Source organism: Buteo buteo, chromosome 3, assembly GCF_964188355.1.
Source record: "Buteo buteo chromosome 3, bButBut1.hap1.1, whole genome shotgun sequence".
NCBI classification, from domain to species: Eukaryota; Metazoa; Chordata; class Aves; order Accipitriformes; family Accipitridae; genus Buteo; species Buteo buteo.
The window spans coordinates 6042943-6061100 of record NC_134173.1 but is presented as its reverse complement, the minus strand read 5'-3'; the positions used below and the strand labels follow the sequence as shown (position 1 = coordinate 6061100).

At 42.8% G+C, this 18158-nt stretch overlaps 1 protein-coding gene across 6 annotated transcripts in view; it reads right to left on the bottom strand.

The window, feature by feature from the left end:
* The window catches only part of LOC142028843 (poly(rC)-binding protein 3-like), a 522814-nt gene that overhangs the window by 133377 nt on the left and 371279 nt on the right, over window positions 1–18158 (bottom strand). The window contains exon 1 of one of the 6 annotated variants that reach the window (XM_075022735.1): window positions 12295–12675. The exons of 4 other annotated variants lie outside the window; for them this stretch is intronic. The gene's annotated coding sequence lies outside the window, so the exon portion shown is untranslated. Of the gene's footprint in view, window positions 1–9858; window positions 10039–12294; window positions 12676–18158 lie in introns of those variants that run through there. One more of the 6 variants, XM_075022733.1, reaches the window with a different exon arrangement.

Below are 18158 nucleotides of genomic sequence, written 5' to 3'. Positions count from 1 at the left end.
GGGGAACACTCCCGCGTTGCATCAGACCTATCATACTCATAACCAGATGTAACTCTGCCCACTAAATTCTTGAAACAGCATTTTATCTTGGATTGCACGCTTCTAATACTGTTAAGTGTCTGTCTGATAATCCAGCTGATTTACAATGGATTTAGAAGAAGCAAGCAAGAATTTTTTATACTTAATAGCATTGCTGTACACATCTTGGGAAGATTTTGTTACTTGATTGCCAACTGTCATGAAAACCCAAACAAGCAGTGGAACAAGGATACACCCCTTTGCCCTGTAAACAAGGCCATCTGAGACATTTTTTCTGCTATGGAAATGTCACAGGTTCAAGAAAGGTAATCGACTGCAGTCCATTTGCTGAGAAACATTTGTACAATGGTATTTTTCTACAAACACATCCAAGATGCACAATCACAATCAGCTCAGAAGAGAAACACCGCAGTAGTTAAAACTGTAACTAGAGCTACAGATTGCCCCTCGCTGCAAGAGAGTTTTTTGTTTGGTTTTTTTTTTTTTCATTTTTACATCACGCCCTTGTGTCTACAGTACTACGACAGTAAACTAGATAATACACCAGTGTTTACTAGGGAGGCTCGGACAACAACCAACCAAAGCCTACTTGTTCCATCCCATTAGAGTCCCTGGCTAACGCAGACACGCCGACACGCACAACTTCACACAGAGGTTTCAGATGCACTGGATGCCGTCCAAGACTGTCTGCTCACGCACCACCGCAGCACCTTCTTGGGGCATTCATTCCCATTTCGGTTGGTATCAGCAGTACTGGGGCTGGGACAGTTTTGAATGGGGGGAGGGAGGCCTGCCTAGAATATGATCTTTTAGGTATTTCACTGCTGAATGTTCCAAGTAGTTGAAATAAAAATGCACAATTTTTGAAAAGTTCATATTCCTACTGAAGCAAGTGGTGGTGGACGTAATACAATAGGCGTTACGGTGTAGTGTTCCCATGCTAACCACTAGACCTTTCCCATGTCGTTAAAAATAACATCTCTCAGAGATGTGGAAAAAAATCCACATACTAAGGTAAGCATTTTCTACCCAAAGATATTGCAAAGACTTTCCCTTTCCAATCTCATGGACATACCACTCTCACTCTCCCTTTCCATTGGTCCCATGACTGAGACAAGGTATCTTTGCAAACCCATTTCTTTATTCTTTTACCCCAAACAGAAGGTGCCATTCAGGCTTAAAACTCAGACCTTCTGAAGAGGGGAAGGAAAGTCAGGAGAAACGGATAGAAGAAGACCAGAGCCCATGAAAACACAGTTTCCATGGATCTTAGAATCATACAATCATTTAGGTTGGAAAAGAGCCTTATAATCATCGAGTCCAACCATAAACCTAAAAATGCCACCACTAAACCACATCCCTAAGCACCACGTCTACACGTCTTTTACAAACCTCCAGGGATGGTGACTCAACCACTTCCCTCGGCAGCCTGCTCCAGTGCTTGATAATCCTTTCAGTGAAAAAATTTTTCCTAATATCCAATCTAAACCTCCCCTAACGCAACTTGAAACTGTTTCCTTTTGTTCTGTTGCTTGTCACTTGGAAAAAACTCATATCTTATTCAGATACAAGCTGGAGCGGTATCACACATCACCTTCACGATGAGATGCCACCTTGCAGCCCAAGTCAACAGAAATGGCTGGTAACACCTTTGTGTTGTCACAAAGATGGATGTTCCTGGGATGTAGGAGCACAAAGGATCCCAGGAGCCCTCGGGGATTAGACAGAAACCTGTTCTCATCCTACTGCTCCAAAAGAATAATCGAGGAGAAATTCTGTCAGGGGCTCTGTGGACATCTCCTCCTCCTCAACGCCTGCCTTGGATGTTACAACAGGACAGGGCTACCTCCAGCTCAGCCTTTTATCACATTTGGTCTTCTGCACACACGTTAAAATTTAGGACAACCTTCACAGTCTGTCCCAAAGCATTAAGGCAGCAAATGAGTGGAAGACGTAGAAAGAGTTGTTTCAGTTTGTAAAAACTAACCAGGTAAACTGTGTTAAAATATGGCTTCAGTTACAAATCCAAGACCATCATTGGCTAAGAATGCAGATCAATGGCACTTCAGATTGCCAAAAAAGAGAAACAGAAGATGTTTATGGCTCAGAATCCCTTCTAATACCATTTTTGTCACAACGTCACTACATATATATACAAGCTACAGATAGGTACGTAAAATAGGTGTCCAGTGCTTACACAAAACTACTGACTTTGACTAAATATTAATTGAACACCACAGTTAGGTTAAAATTAATGTAGATGAACTCCATACTTTGTTGATCACACATCATAAATTAAAAAGAAATTTATCTGAACAAAATACAGTTAAGTCCTTTTCATGACTAAGAAGTGTGAAGGCAAGAGAGACTGTTACAAGCAGCAGTTATTCAAAGCTGCAGACACGAAAGCTAGTCTCACAACATGAGCTGTAAACCCATTTTTGTTTATTACTATAGCCTACCCATTTGACATCTACCCTAATAAATGATTCTCAATGAAAAGCATGCAAGTACACACCATTTTCTCCAGCTTCCCCCAGAGTATTGAGGATCATTAGACAGATCATCGGCTTTCTGCAAGAGACATCTGCATAGTTTTCAAATTTTGACTAATAATCTCTTGAAATAAGGTTTGCAGCAGAAGACATGCTGAGCCAAAGTCATCAGTAGTCTGAGTCTGTGAGGATGTGATTTTTGAAGATGACTTTGCCCTCAGCTTTAGGCATATTTGCAGATCCAAAGTGGTTTTATTCTGTGGATGTCCCCACACCCCCCAAAATTGCAACTACTATAAAGAAAATAAAAGTATCAACCCAGAACCACTTCAGCCGAGATGTTTCTGTGACTATTCCCAGCAACAGACTTGTTTCTCAGAGTTTTCTCAGAAAGCAGAGATAACAGTGCAAATTAATTTCCTTTTAAACTTGGGCAAATATGTGCACAAATTTTACTTGATTTGCCCAGATTCTATAAACAGAAGTATGCAAGAGACTTAATGTAGTATAAACATGAAAATTTTCTTTAGAAAGTTGCCAGACATGGTTTAAAGTTGTAGTTAAAGTTCCCATTTAAGTGTTTCAAGTGAGTAAGAATTAGTATCTTTGAAAACAACACAGCCAAGAAAGGATTTTGTAAAATCTACTAAGCTCCACATAAGATAATCCCCCAATATAAAAATATATGTATCTGAAAAAATCTGAATTGCATTAGCAGTGTAGGAACTAGAAATGAAACCTATTTTAGGTGCATCTGCAATCTTTTATGCTTGTCCAGTAGATTTTAGGGATATTATTTAGAAATACATTTCTGTATCTGTCAACTCAGCCACATTCTCATTGAAAGCATCAGATTTTGATGTATTTTTAAGTCTAATCTCAGAGGCATGCAGAGCTAAAATGAAGGTGACATTTTATTAGTAGCTGTAGGCAACCCTAGTTCTGGCTACTTCTGTTATTATTTATCTCCCAATGTATATATGATCTGCTGCTTTTAACTTTATTGACTAATAATAATATTCACTGGAGATTGGGTCTTTCCTGTCTAGTGATGGGAAAGCAGAAAGGTCACAAGGTAAAAGAAAACTCCATTTTCATAGGCACTTTAATGCATTGCTCCTAAGGGAATTCAAGTTGCTTTAGAAAGGTTTAGATATATATTGGTGGGCCCTTTACTCCCGCACCAACTAAAAGCCCATCCATCTGTGCACAATCCAATGTAATAAAAGCACAGTAAAAAGGATAGTTTCTGTACACTTTTTTTCTAAAGCCTCGCTTGCATTTTATTGCCAACTCCACAGTAACTTCGCACACCCACTCCAAGTAAGATCAGGGTTGTTTCTTAACGGGAGGTACAACAGGCAAGGAAAGGTCACAGTGCTGTGAGATTGCCTTTCAGACAATGAACAGGATTAGAAGTGAATAGGTCTCAGTGAGCAGATTACCCTAAAACGAAACCCAGGGACGACAAGGCAAAACCCAGGGTCCAAATAGTTTGTCAGCAAGTCTGCGGTCAAGAAGTGGCTACCAAAAACCCTGGCATATATATATTTATATGTAATCCACCACAAGTGGTGTTGATATATTTGCCCAGACAAACAACAAAGCAAGCAAACAAACCCTCTAAAAGCTTAGCATATCCAAAAGTTAAGGCTACTTTTGTCAGAAGAAAACTAGTATTGGAAAATATGGGAATATCAAGATAGGCTGCCTAAATGGCCGTGACTCTGCCTTTTATCACCTTTGCATTGAAACCGAAAACCAAGAGAGCAGGAAGGCTGTTTATGAGAAATCAAAAGGCGTCATCTAACCACATTAAAGTATGTTCACACAACTGCAAGGAGATCGTATCGCCCACCGGCTATCAAGTACCGCTCATCTCCCACCCATCAGCTGACACTCAGTAACTGGCCGTGGATGCGATCCTATGCGGGGGGCAACACGAAGCAAAACAGGTGAGCGACCGTTACATTCGGTCATGACAGTCTTAGTAGCTGCAGAAGGAATTTATCTGCATTTCTAGTGTTTAAGCTACTGCATTCTGCTCCACAGCCAGTGGAACAGGCATCCCTGAAGTTACTGCGCCACAGCTGAAGATCAGTGTCTTCTTAAAGCATGCTTTTTAACACATGGGTGAAATTACTCACAAACGCTAATTAGCTACCAATGAGAGGTTGAATACTGTGATGTCACATATTAAATTACGATAGGATATGCCGACAGATTAATTGGTACTGTAGCTCCCAGGGAGATATAGGCAATTATGGTTCCTGTAACCAAACAGGAGGCCAAGAGTAATGCTGGTTAGAAGCGTGCGTGCCGTGGTTTAACCCCAGCCAGCAACGAAGCATCACACAGCCACCCTATCACTCCCCCCCCACCCAGTGGGATGGGGGAGAAAATCGGGAAAAGAAGTAAAACTCGTGGGTTGAGATAAGAATGGTTTAATAGAACTGAAAAGAAGAAACTAATAATGATAACACTAATAAAATGACAGCAGTAATAATAAAAGAATTGGACTATACAAATGATGCCCAGTGCAATTGCTCACCACCTGCTGATTGACGCCCAGTTAATCCCCGAGCGGCGATTCCCCCCCACCCCCACTCCCCCCAGTTTATATACTGGGCATGACGTCACACGGTATGGAATATCCCTTTGGCCAGTTTGGGTCAGCTGCCCTGGCTGTGTCCCCTCCCAGCTCCTTGTGCCCCTCCAGCCTTCTTGCTGGCTGGGCATGAGAAGCTGAAAAATCCTTGACTTTAGACTAAACACTACTTAGCAACAACTGAAAACTTCAGTGTTATCAACATTCTTCACATACTGAACTCAAAACACAGCACTGTACCAGCTACTCGGAAGACAGTTAACTCTATCCCAGCTGAAACCAGGACAGTGGGAAAGAATCACCCCCAGCACGTGACGGTCACAACAGACACCCCCAAATGCAGACGCGTTTCTGTCAGCATCGGAAGCTTTTTGGGGAGCTGCTCTAGTTAGTCACGGGAAGTACAGCTTCAGGAGGCTCCATCACCACGGATCACATTGGAGGCTTTTGTCAGAGATGTATCGTTCCTGCTGAAACAACAGAAGCCTCCAAACTTTCAGCAGTCTCTTAAAACACAGGGTCAGATTCAGAGTATCTTTCTTATCTGACGCTACAAACACTGAAGGGACATTAGACTTTGTCACAAGCAAGGTTTAAGAGCTCTTCTCATTTTTATTCAGCCTCCTCTACCCCATCCCAGCCCACAGTAAGCATCTTGGGATGCTCACAGCACTTAATTAACAGCAACAGTCTTTTCGTTACCTGCCGGGCATCTGTATTTGTACAGTGGAATGCTGATGGGGGAAGGAGGGAGGGGGAAATGAAGTCTCTCTCTCAGTGTCTGCCTCGAGCCCTTGCTCTTCCCGGAGAAATCTAATGGTGTAACTTCTGATGTTCCCCACTACTCAATCAAAATCCAGAGATTTAAACACCTCTGAACTGAAAGGAGTTGAGACTCCAAACCTGATTCTCATCACTGCCAATGAAAACTCTGAACTTGCGTATCAGAACAATGGTGATCTCTCATGTTTTCCTATTTGCAGGAGCAAAACATTTTGATTTACTCTCATAGGTATGACATACATTAATAAAAAAGACAAACAGTCTTTTTAATCACTTTGATCATATGTAAGCAAATCTCCACCAGATCCAGGCAGCTCAGGGACTTTCAGTATTTAATCCAGTACTATATAGTAGCTATTGAGTGGATTTACAGTATTTACAAAGGTTGTGTCTGTCCCCAATGTTTTTACAGACTTTTCATTTAAAAATCTCTGCTGTTCTATAGAATGTTTAATGTTACAAAACAGCCGGCAAAATTCCCATTAGCTCTTCTGGCTAGATTCTGGCACGTAGCCACAATCATGCTAATGAAATCCTTGAGGTATGCACACAGTTTTGTTAATTGAATGAAATCACAGAAAAGTCATTTTATGGTCTTCAAAGCTCACATTCTGTCTTTCTATTCATTTAAACCAGGCTTAAATGCTGAATAGGTGCTGTACTGCCCACCAATGAGAAAATACAAGCCAACGGAGGTAAAGGCAAGAGACCATCATAAATAAACACAGGACTAGATGGCGTGGATGTTGCACCAAGCACTTCATTGCCACGTAGCTACATCCAAAAGTGTTCTTCTCCTGGGAGACGTACCCCTCTGCTTTTCTGTAGAGTGCTCTGCATCTGGGATGGTATTCCACTGCCCTTGTTGCCACCGGGACAACCAGACTGCTCACATTTCGTTTCATGAAATCCTCGGATTAGCACTAATATCTTATCCGTATTTGCTTACCAACAAATGCATACCTATTTGTATATAAAAGATGATGGGAGTCTTTTTCTAGAGCTCCACTTGCTCTGTACGCAGCCGCCCAGACTTTTGCTGCATGCCTGGGACTGCGGTTCTGACACAGCCACCCCCGTTTTCTAAAACTTGGCTGAACCTTCAGAAAGCCTCGTTTTAAAGCATCACAGTCAAATGCTTTTGTTTGGTTTTGGGTTTGGTTGTTTTTGGTTTTGTTGTGGGTTTTTTTTAATTTTATTTTAGTGAAATTATTCTTTGTTTCTTATTACAGACATGTCCCTAAACTAGTCTGTAAGTATAGTCAAAAGTTTTTCAGTAAGCATACTGTGAATCTAACAGAAATAAAGCAATAGAGAACAAGGCAGAGAAGTGCAAACAGTATTTTTCTAAACATTTTCATTGTTTGGGGTGGTTTTGTTTAGTTATTTGAAAAATGTTTGTCTTAAACTGTTCCTGAGGTCAAAAGAAAACAAAACCAAACCTACACATCCAAGTTTTCCTCTGAATCATTTTGTAGAAGTTTTCAGGTGTCACTGCAATAAATCCTACTAAGAAATGCTCCAGCGTCCTCCTCGCGCGCTCAGACAACCTGTATCAGCCACAGGTTGTCTGAGCAACTAGATTATGCCAAAAACAACAGGTATGTGGACTCTGCTGCTTATTTATTCCATACTGTTAGAGTCAAATCCTGCCACCGATGCCCACGTCCTTCTCAGAGGGAAAGTCTGTTGAGGTCACTGGGCTGAGTCTTGACAGACTTAATCACTGCTCAGTGACTCCCAGCAGCGTCTACCTACGACGTCAAGCACGGACCTCTGAGGGGGTGGGTGGACTAGGAAAGTTCATCTGACTCTAAATGACCATTACAACTCTGGGAAAAACAAAGTCTGATCTGAGTGGGAGCCTGGTCTGTAGGGGAACAGAATAAAAAAAAAAAAACAACCAAAAAATCCCCCCACATACGTTAACCCTCTTGGAAAAAAGATCCATTCATGTTGTTTTGCCTTTTTTTTTTTTTTTTGAAGTAGAGATAATAACCCTTTATATTTTAAATAACAATGACTTTCTATACTAATTGTTTTTTGTGTCTCTGCGCTGAAGGCTTTCAGGGCTCGGAAGGCAAGTCAAGATGCTGAACAGCGTGTGTGTACACAGGATGACAGCCTTTGGCAGGGGACACAAAAGCTTCAGACTACGGGTGAGCCCAGCGAAGGGCCACCCGTGTGCGTCAGGGACGATGGGGCTGTCTGCTAGAAATCTGGCATACTGCTCAAATGGGAGTTTGTTAATCTGCACTTGATTTCTGTGCCTGATTGATGAACGTTAACATATAATCGCACTTGCTGAATAGTTTCATGGCTTTATAACCACTTTATAGGCTCTCGGATGTATTACCGTCCCCCTCTTCCATCCCCCTAGCCAATGGACACTACACTCCATAAAAACATACACCCTTAAGACTAGGTGGATGCCTGTTACAAAGGTTTTCTGCTTGATTTTAATCCAAAAGAGCTGGCATCGAGCTGGTATTTTTTTAATTACAACCTCCTTCGCTCAGTTCCGTTTTGTCTTGTGGAGCACCTATCAATCAGGAGGAGTCACTGCAGGATGCACCCAGTGGCAGGAGGCTATTTCATCCCCTCCCCCAACTCCAGACACTGACTTTTTTTTTTTTCCTTTGCCCCCCCCCCCCCCCTTCATTAACTAAATGCACTGAATAAACCTTAACATCCCAGCTAAATCCTATTGGCCCTGGATTTGCTGCTTAATGCTAAAACCCGAGCGACCCATTTTTCTCCTGTTGATACTTCTATTGCTGATGGCAGCCAGCAGAGAAAAATACCCAACCTTAAAATATTTTAATGTAAGGAGCAAAACCCAGAAAATTCATCACTCACTCTTTCTGCTGCTGCCCATGAACTTTACGTAAGCTCTACTTCATGTGGCAAAGCCTCCCTTGCTTTTGTGCTTCACAGGCGACACAGCGAGTCTGTTGCTTAGCAAATGAATGCAACAAAGTGCATCTGTTATTAAAAGTGCGGCAAGGTCTCTTTTAAAGAAAAATGATCTTGCAAAGTCTATGGAAATAAATTTCTGTGCATTCTACGATCTCCAGTCACGACGCTGTTAGAAATGTCAGACGATGGAGACCCCGCTAACTAAAAATCTTTGGGAAAGACTAACAATGAGAGTAAAGCGTTTCAGTGCCACGGATTCATTTTGGGTTCCTATCCCTACTTTTTGCTTTAAATTGTAAGTTTGCCTTCCCGATTTCACGTACGCAACAGAAAAGGCTGAAGATTACTGGCCACCCCCCTGCACCCCGGTTATCACCGCTGTACCTCATCTCACCTCGGCTCAGCTGCCCCACGCTTCCTCCTCGCTCCGTGGTGAGGAGCGGGAACCCCGACGGTCGCTTCCCAGCTCTTGACTCTATTCCCAAAGCGCCCAAACCGGGGTTATCCGTGCGGCTGCAAAGTCTCCCTATGGCAGCATTAAGAGCTTTGGCTCCTGAGGCCATCGGCCCCCGCCTTTACTCCTAGCTCCAGCAGACCTCTGACCTCTCTGCCCCCCTCAAAACATCTCCGCCGTGACCGCCACATGTTTTGCCGCGGCATCTGCCGCTCCCAAACCCCTGCCCTCCTTCAAGGACCTCTTCCACGCTTCTGCGCCTGCAACCACGTCCCCCGTTAGCTCCGCAAGCTTCTCCCCAACTTTCCGCCACAGCGATGACCCCCTCGCCCTACGGCAGGGTCCCTTCCCAGTTATCCCAGCCCTCCCGAGCAGGAGGGCCAGCTCACCCTCTGCTCCCCCTGCTCCTGTCCCACTTCCCCCAGCACGGAGCGCCGCGAGGGGTGCGAACCGCCGCGATTTCGGCTAGGAAACCTCTCGCCCCGCGACGGTTCCGTGGCGAACGGCTTCGCGGGGCAGAAAGCTGAGCGCTTCCCGCACGGCTTGCAAAAGTCGCTCACCACATTTGCAGTAATCCGTCGGAGAAGGCTATTCCAGCTTGCTCTTGGGGATCCGACCAACACAGCAGTCTTGGGATTTGACTTCTATTTTTTAATACCGCATTTCACTCTACGTGAATATCGGACCTCAACGCCCCGCAATACCGAGGCCGGCTTCTGAGAAGGGCTGCATCCTGAAACGCCTACCACATGCACGCCCAGCCCTTCGCCCGGCAAATTCCTGCGGCATTCAGAGACTGCAAAGGCTGAAAAGAAACAAGGAGCCTGGACATCTAGTAGAAATTCAGTTATCCTGAATAAAAACTGTACTCACAAAGAATTCGAAAGCAAATCTAATCTAACGCTGAAGGTATGCAGCACAGGTTACACATTAAGATTATTAGTACCATGTCTGTTATGAGAAGGCTTTCAAATAAAAGCGCTTTCTCACTGACTGTGCACTTGCGTTAATGCATTTCTTACCAATACCACTAATGGAGCATTCATCACGTTTCTAGCTTCTTTGAAGTAACAAGAAAAATATATTGAGCCATGCAAGAACAAAACAAACGTATCCACTTCGCTAAGCATCATCATAGCGCTCACACTCTACAGATGTGTGTAAATATGAATCTTGAAGGAAATAATGGCAAATGACTTCAATATTACAGAAATATTCAAACCAGCATAAATTGGAGACCAAGAGCGATAAGGAACGGAACCAGTAAAACAAACAGTTATATTCTTGAGGACCTATTTTTTCAGCATGGACACAGATGAGAGAAAGAAAGGGGGCAAGGTCTTTTGTAAGAAATCGGCTATTTCAGACTGTAAGGAAAGTAAAAATGTTTTTGTTCACCTGATTATAAATTAAGAAGGTATGGACTAACAACCACATGATCGATCAAGTTTTTCCTTTTCTTGAATACAGTGAGTAGAATACTAGATAGATAACATATTTATTAAGAAGTTTATGAGTAGGCAATCCCCAGCTTTTCAGTTTATTTTATTTTTATAAACTCTTGCCTGATTTTAGCATGGCCGATTCCTGGATTCCATTTTGAACCATCCTCAGTGATAGTTCATGAACTTTGCACCAGGAATCTTTGTAGGCATAAGTGGTGGACAAATGGATTACCAGCTGCCTAACTCCATTTTTCCCTATTGTTCTGCTTCTAAAACCATATATAAAAGAAACAAGCAAAACCTACGGCTAGACTGGATGGTACGCACACTTCTAACAGCAATTTATTTTTTTCTTTTAAGATTTGAAGACAGGCATGCACAAAAATTTCCAGCTATGGCTGCATTTTGCTGTCTGTAATCTACACAAGAGCTGTTAAAATACGATTAGGTAACACGTGTTAAGGGAGTGTTTATTTTTCCAGTAGTACCAGTAGAGTTATCAGAAACACAAATAGAAGTTGTACACTAAACATGACCATATGCAGTGTAATAGGACATTCTAGCAGATGTATCAAAAAGATTAAAGCATAGTTTTTGGCACATAGTAACAAAACTTCTTGCACCTTTCAAAACAATAACAATAATAATAATAATAAAAAAGAGGCATGAAGTCCAGAGTCCTTTCTTATTACTGTTACCATAAAGCTATCACATATTTCCTAACTTTTCTTTAAGAAACACGCACTTTGAAGTTCACTTTTTCCCCCATTGCACACCACACAGAACCATGACACGCTTGTTTACTTCGGCTGTTTACATTAGCAACTTAAAAGCAAAAAAAAAACCCCCCAAACCCTCCAGAAACGTTAACAGCTAAACGAAAGGAGGTAATTTCCAGTGCTAATAGCCCCCAAACACGGGACAACATTCCAGCTCGGTTGCTTTTGACAGGGATGCTGGTTTCCAGCATGTCAGAAACTTCCTCTCCTCTGCCTTTCTAATCCCTCCGCAGCCCCTGCGGTTTCCCTTGGCCTCTCTCCATTTCACGTTAAACTTGCAGGAAACTATTAACCGGGACGCACACACACACACACATCATTTCCAGCTGAAATTACGGCATTTAAACCCTGGAGCTGCCGGCTCAGGCGGGGTTACTCACCCGAGGGAAGCCCACACTTTCCAACTGACAGTCCCTAAGAGAGAGATTTTAGCGCGGATGACGATGATGATGATAAACCAGCCCCGTCTCCGCACAAATCCCTTCCGCGGCAACTTGTTGGTTTCCATCTTTTAACGACTTTACCCATCGCAGCCTATCCCGGGCGGACAGAGGAGCAAAACTCAGCCCCTAAATCACCCGCAAAAAAAATAAAAAAGCAACCCCCTCGGCTCCTGCGAGCTCAAAACAAAGCAACCCCCCCCCATACCCCCCCCCCCCCCATCACCCCCTCATCCTCCTCATCCTCCCCACAACTCCAGCAAGCGGGAGAAGGTTTCTCTTCACCCTTCTCCCTCCGCTCTCTCCTCCCCACCCGGGGCCGAGGTACCCACCTGCCGAGCGGGACCCCGAGCCCCACGCCGGTCCCTGTCTCCCGTGGGTGGGTGGGCTGCTGCCGCCCCAGCCGGCTCCCTCCCCGCCGCCCGAGCGGGGACAGATGGCCGGGAGCCCTGAGCCCTACCACAGTCAAGCAAAGCTGGGCTTTTTTTTTTTTTCCCCCCCTCTTTTTCTTCTTCCTCTCTTTTTTTTTTTTTTCTCCTTTTCCTCCCTTCTCCCTGTTTTTCCTCCCTCCCTCCCCTGGCTTAGCCCCTGGCAGATAAACCCGAGTCAGGCAGAGTGTGCTCGCAACACCCCCTCCACCAATCATTTCAATTAGTGCCACATGAGAGGAGCTTCTGCCCAAAATCTGCTTAAGAAAGGGCCAGAGGGCAGGGCAATCTCCTTTGCTCAACAATGACCAGAAGCTGCTATAAATATCCAAACAAAAGCACTGTCAAGGCCAGGAATGTCACATCCTAATGTGATAAAAATTGTAAAGATCCCATGTATACCAGAAGTACAAAGGAGGAAAAATAATTTAAAAAAAGAGACAAGAGATTAAAAGCAGTCGCCACCTTCCTACCCTCTCCCCCAATACGAAACCTGGTAATGTATTATCAAAGTTGTATATTTCTGGGTGCCAAGCTATTGTGTTTTCCAGGTCCTGAGCGGCTCGCTCACAATCCCTCTGTGACAGCTGCACGCTAATATTTATAGGTACCCGAGTCTATAATATACAACTTGTATAACCAAGTACAGTGACCAGGGCTGGTCAGAGGTAGCCCCCAACCCCACAGATACATTGCATCCCACAAATAGTACAAGCAACAACTTCTCTAAATTAAAACATTAACAAGAGGTTCCCAATATGCCAATAAGTAAATCGATATATTGATAAAGTACAGACTCGGGTGTATTTGTATCAAAACTAGGGGATTTAATCTAATTTGATTTAGACACATTTTACACCAGCATATTCCAGTGCTGGGAGTAAGGAGAAACTCCAGCTGGAGGTTTCTAACTCTATAGTGAGTTAGAGCTGAAAACTAACAAAAAATCCCCGCAAACACCCTCGATCAAGCCGAGCGCGCCCGCCGGCAGTGCCCGGACCTGGAGTTTGTGCACCACTTTGCAAACCTCCAGTTTACACCGTGAAGTAGCTGGATGCTGCCTGCTCAGGCATGGGGAGGGCAGGCCAGGAGACGGGAGGGGTTTCAGACCCATTTGACTGCTTGTAAACCCTGCAACGCCTTTGAGAGAGTAATTTCCAGTCTGTTGATGGCAGGATGACAACAGCTAGGTTCATCTGAGGAGAAGCAGACAGTCGCTGTCACCTAATTCCCCCCGAGACGTTCCCAAATGGAATCACTGCAAAGGGAGGGTGCTCAGCCGATGTCCCTCCAACTCTCCTGTCTCCATGTTTATGTACAAATCTACGTAGAAGTAGTTAATCCTATTGACTAACCTCATGCTCTTTTAGAACCAAGATAAAAGCCGTCTGAAATTATCCCCGTTTCCTCTGTTTGGTTTCCACCAACTCAACAATAAACTTCTCTTCTACTACAAATAAATGTTATTTTTTCCATTTCATTCCCATGCCCTCCCCTGATCATACTTGTTTGTCCCGCTGCAGTGAACACTGCTTTCTCATACTAAACCCATTCACACATAGGCTTATCCTCAAAGCACCCTTATCCTCAGAGGATGTCCAGAGATGGGGTTTGCTGCTTTATTAATTCCCTGAAGTTAAGCATGTGTCCTACATAACAAAGGATGTACTTTTAGAAGATCGTTTGAAGAAACGCATTGAAAAAAGAGAATATTTAAGCGAAGCTCCCGCAAAACCCTCGTCCAAAAGCCACGTGCGCAGGCTCGCAGGACCAAAACAGCCCGCAAGATTTCCAGACTTCCTAGTTTGAGCAGGGACAGAAATGTTCTTTCTTTTGACAAAGAGCTTTCAGTAACCCAGAGCGCACAGATGCAGAACGATAACACCGACACAAACAATACAGACTAAGCGTTGTTGGGCCGCTGAGGATGGGGGGGAGCGAAGCAGAGCCCCCCAGTTCTGGCACTGGCAGGGTGGAGGTCCATGTAGCCCAGCAGAGCAGCTGGAGGTTCGGCAGGACATCCAGCTGTGCTTGCAAAATATTCCAATATAGCTAATAAACCCTGACAGTTCCACTGCCTGATCTTTACGTAGCGTCCTGCTTTTACTTCAAGCGGGGCCAAGCTGGGCGTCCGCAGCAGCAGTACAGACACGCGTTGTAAAGGAGCGGACAGAACCTTCGCTGAAGGAAAAAAAAAAAAAAATATAATCCTCAACAACAAAAACCCCTCCAGGTAAGCAGGAAAAGATTTTTAGGCTAATGAGCTTACCTGGGAAAAACATCACCTATGACTTAAATAGCTGCATAGTTGTAACTGAGTAACAAGACAGCAAAAATAAGTCACTAATGGAGTGAAATGAAAGCTTGTGTGCATGGTGTAAAAAGCTAGCCAGCCAGGTAGATGAATAAATTGGTGGAACTGAGCCACTGATGCCAGAAGTGAAAGAAAAATATCTTTCTCTCTGAATTTTGGGTGGTTTATCTTTCACTTCCTGGATCAGCTAGCATTACAGAGTTCAAAGAGGAAAAAAAAGGTTACAAAAATAAACAATATTTTCTCATTTTCCTCAAAGGCCCTGTTTGAGTTGATCTGTCTTGACCTGGTCCTCGTTGTTTTGCATGCTGCTTTCCTACACCAGCTTTTCCAACCTATGGATAGAAATGGTGGAAGAATCTTGCGACCTCCCTTAAGGATGCTGAAAATGTAACATGAGGAAAACCGCGTGTATGGAAATATTCCTCGCAGAGAGGTATTCAGAACAGCTCTCCTTTGTAAGCTTGAAACTATTCAAAATGCCATTTGCTTTACAGATCAAAATGCTGTGTTTGATGGTAAATCTAAGAGACAGATGACAGAAATCTCCATGAGCAATGTCCCCAAAATAAAATGTATAAAGAAAAGATACTGCTTAGTTTGTAAACAATTTAGTGTATATTTGCAATATCAAACTGTTTATAAAATATTCCACCAATAGACCAGGGTAAGACTTCTTGTTTTACAGAAAATTATGACTATTACCTGGAAGTGCTTTAAGTTAACTTGGATCAGATGCATCGGGTCCTCGCGTTTGACATAATTTCCTAGAGAAGCAAGCCTATCTATGGAAAGCTATCCTCAAGCACTGGTTGAAGTTTTCCCTTAAATACTGTTTTGTTTGATAAGTGAAAACTGACAACACCACCAAATCATCTACTATTAGTGTTCTTTTCTTTTACATGTCCCTGCCCTTGGAAAAAAAAATAATAATGGATTATGCTATTTCTTTGTCTGAATAAAATGTTGCAGTTCCGGAGATAAAGACGTATTCAGCTGAGCAATTAAATAGCTAAATAAATGAATCAGCAGAGCAGAAGTGACAGATTTAATTACTGCTTAGAGCTAGGAAGGGGAACTAATTATGGGGTTCATGAACCACATGCCATTCTTCTCCTTAAGCATGTGCTTCGAGTCTTCTGGATCAAGCTCTGTAAATGCAGTAGCACCATGCACCATATTTAAAAAAAAAGGAGAAAAAAACAAAAAAGAGAAAAAAAAAAGCCATCCAAAATTTGGAAATGAAGTCTAAACTTTGAAGAAAGAATAGTCAATACTCTGTTTTAAAAGCCCATGTTCAATTGACTTGATACCGTGAGTTAGAGGAACTTTCTTTTAAATAGATAAACACTAAAAATGTAGTTCTCCAAAAACTGAAAGCACAATGAAGTTCGCTGGTTGTGAATAAACCAAAGATCGCAACAGAAAGCTGCGGTAATTGAGGCATAAAGCATACAACTATATCAAGTGATTAGGAGCCCTATTCACCAGGAAGGATCTGGAACTGGGAAGCCCGAGAAAGCTGTTGATCCTACCTCCCTTCTGCTTTGGTCAGCCCACCTCAGCAAGCAATAAACTTCAAAAAGATAATTTTGTGGCCACCAACTGCAAAGCCACTAGCTGTGAAAAAAACTGTTCCTCTGTTTCTGCCTTCTGCCCCATTTCTCCTCTTTGCATTTACTTTACCATCCTAATTTTATTCTTGTTTGGTAAGACTGTCAATGCCAATTATTTGAGCTTCATATTAACATCATGAGCCTTGTGGTATAATACCACAAACATAGAACTCCTTCCCTCATTAGTGGGAGGGAGAAAGAGGAAAAAACCCCACACATAGTGCATTTGAATCACATCGTTCACTGAATCGCAAAATTTTAGCAAGTTTATGGCTATCTTATACAGATGAAAAGAGACAGGTATCATTTCTGAAAAGAAAAGAAGAAAGCACCAAGCTATGTTAAAAAATAAATAAATAAATAAATAAAAATAGTGGAGATAAGAGAGAAGTCTTTCATTCATAGCCAGTGGTTTTCTAAAATTAAAATTTTGATCTGTTGTGATGTCTGTTTTAGCATAATTTTAAAAATCAACTTTGCCTCTTTTCCTAAAAATACTGTGAAGAAAGAGATAAATAACTGCACAGTTGACTTCCTACACCATTCTGAAAAACAATCAGACCTTCTACTCCACTGACTGAAAATTTTTAAAAAGCAGGACACGATGCAAAAAAATAAAAAAATCTTATGGCTGGGAAAGATCTAAATCTACCCCAGCTATAGCCATATTCTCCTTCTACACAACCAGTAATTTTGTCAAAATTAAAATAATCGTGTTCAAACCCAGAAATGTAGGCTGATCTCTGGGAAAGCTCACTGGACAATCACAGGTGCCATCATCTTCCAAGATTACAACATCAGCTCTGCTTGGCTGAAATTCTGTTCTCTGAAGGCAGCCAAAACCAAGGTCTATTGCATCAATAAAGTCCAAAATAAATCCAATCTTGAAAATCAGTGTCTGGGTTTCTGTATCAAGGGAGACTGTATCTGCAGGGAACCAGGAGCACTGTACATCCAAGATAAGGTAAAAACAGGATTTTTTATTTTTTTTTTTTTTCTTAAATGAAATTATGGTATAGCTCTATAAAAGTGACATCCCTTGCCTGGAATTCCACTGCAGCTAGATCAGAAGAAAATGCACCTTGCACCTAGACACACAGCACAGCAGAGAGGAGCTGATCTTCAAAAAGGACACTATATCTGAAACACTACGTACAAGTTGCATTAGCACTCATACCATACGATTTTTAGAGCATCTGTTATCCATGTTAATAAAGCGTGATGTCTCTAGAAAGCCACTAAGGTACCAGTGATCGCAAACCTTGAAGAACACACGCACAACTGATATCTCATAGTAGAGATATTATGATTGTACAAATAACCTCAGCGGAGCGTGAGGAGTTGAGAAGGATCCCATGGGCAGGGGCAGCTCGTCAGCGGGCTGCCAAAGGACAAAGGTGGTGCACAACTCTTCTGGTCTCAGGAGGCAAAATCACCTGTATTTTTCTGACAGTCCCTGATAGCTCAAATGGAAATGAGCATTTAAGTATCCGAGGTGTCCCTCTCAAGACAGGACACGATTGACATTTGCATCCAAAACCACATCCCCAGAGGAATACAGGGCGTTTGGAAGTGGAAGTCGCGCAGAAGTGAGCTTGCCACCTGGGAAGAAGGCTGATTCCATGGACCCCCCACCTTCTGCTCTCCCCACAGGACAATGCAAAAGAAATCCCTCGCGGGATACTTGAAACAGGAGTCAGGGTTAAATATAGACCAGAAGCTCATTTGTCATTGTTTTATTTATACCCTTTTGCTCTCAATCTTGCACTTCGATGTTTGCCCTTACGTCCCGCTTAACGTAATTTTGCAGGTTTTTACCACCCAGCCAGTGTGGTGCA